The sequence below is a fragment of the Triticum aestivum genome, chromosome 3B (assembly GCF_018294505.1).
Source record: "Triticum aestivum cultivar Chinese Spring chromosome 3B, IWGSC CS RefSeq v2.1, whole genome shotgun sequence".
Classification (NCBI taxonomy): Eukaryota; Viridiplantae; Streptophyta; class Magnoliopsida; order Poales; family Poaceae; genus Triticum; species Triticum aestivum.
Window position 1 is genome coordinate 702179087 of NC_057801.1, and position 1471 is coordinate 702180557.

Sequence of the window (1471 nt, forward strand, 5' to 3'; positions counted from 1 at the left end):
GGTGACAATGACGGCTCATCTTGCAAAAGCTAATCAAATGTTGGACGAGATTACCTACAGAATTTGATGGAGATTTTGGAAACTCCACTCACCATTTTGTGTAGTTCCACCAAAATTGAGAGCTATTGCCCACGTGGCATTTTAGTTGAACTGCACAAGACACTCATTCCAAAAGAAAGTGTTTTATGCAGTTCACCAAAAGGTCACAATAGCAACAGGTGAAATGGATATCCCTATCTGCACAAGAAGATAGAAAGTAAACAGTTGCTGGTCAATAAGAATATACAAAACATACACGAAATGAAAAGAACATATTAATTATGTTCATGGAAATCACGCAAGGACAATAGAAATTTTATAACATCGGCAATGCTTCATGTTACCGGGAGCATTACGATCAACTATGACATTCGTCAAATATGGGATTACTTTAATGGTGGCATTGCTTGTTTACCAGATACAGTAAATCAACATCAGCTAAAGAGTTGGTTTCAGGGCATGGGACCATGGGGACACCAGGTCACTCAGCAGCGTAAAGAAGCAACTTACTTATCATACTGGCAAAAATAGCAGGAGTACCATTTGTTAACATAGTTTAATTGCATCATATCACTAGAGGCATTAGATTAACAATAACATTGGTTAGACATGTCCTTAAGGTAATAGTGTGATCGCTTCATTTTACATGCGCCCTTACATTAACAACAGCAAAAGGATGGTATAAGGACATGCGACAGTGGACGCATCAGCACAATGTACCTACAAGGAGGCATAAAGTGGTGATGTTGAGTTTGTTAATGCTCTGTGAGGGCTTCAAATCTAATCCTGGAGAACTTTTCCTATGTGAGGGCAGCAAATCTAATCCTCAGGACCTTTTACTATGTGAGGGCAGCAAATCTAATCCTGGAGACCTTTTACTATGTGAGGGTAGAAAATCTAATCCTGGACATACTCTGTTGACTTGTCCACCTGCCGCCACTTTCTATCCTTTTTTCAACCAATAATAGATCTGTTCCTTATCCAGTTTGTACTGAGTTTTCCCATTATTTCCCTTTTCAACCAAGAGACCGATTGGGTATCCGGTCTCTACTACTTTCCCTCTGTTATTTCCTCTTTGAATCAAGTCCTAGATTTATGCTAAGATTTTCCCCCCTTTCTTCGTTGTTTGAACCAAGTCCTAGATTCGAATGCATGAAGTAGATTCACCTCTAATAATACTAAAAATTTAGGTTGATTTGGAAGAGCTGATGGAAGTAGAAAAAGATGCAGATGCAGACATGTTGGGAGCTGGGGCAGTAGAGCAAGGCCGATTTCGAAGAACTTCTACCTGAGGTTTGTCGGGATGTCGGCGGCGACAGGTCCGATCTGCGCATAATACGGTAGGAGGAAGAAGGGTCGGAGGACCTCCCGAGCCGGTGATGTGTTGGAGTGAACATCGCTGGCAAAGGATCGGGCCCCGCTGGCAGCTATG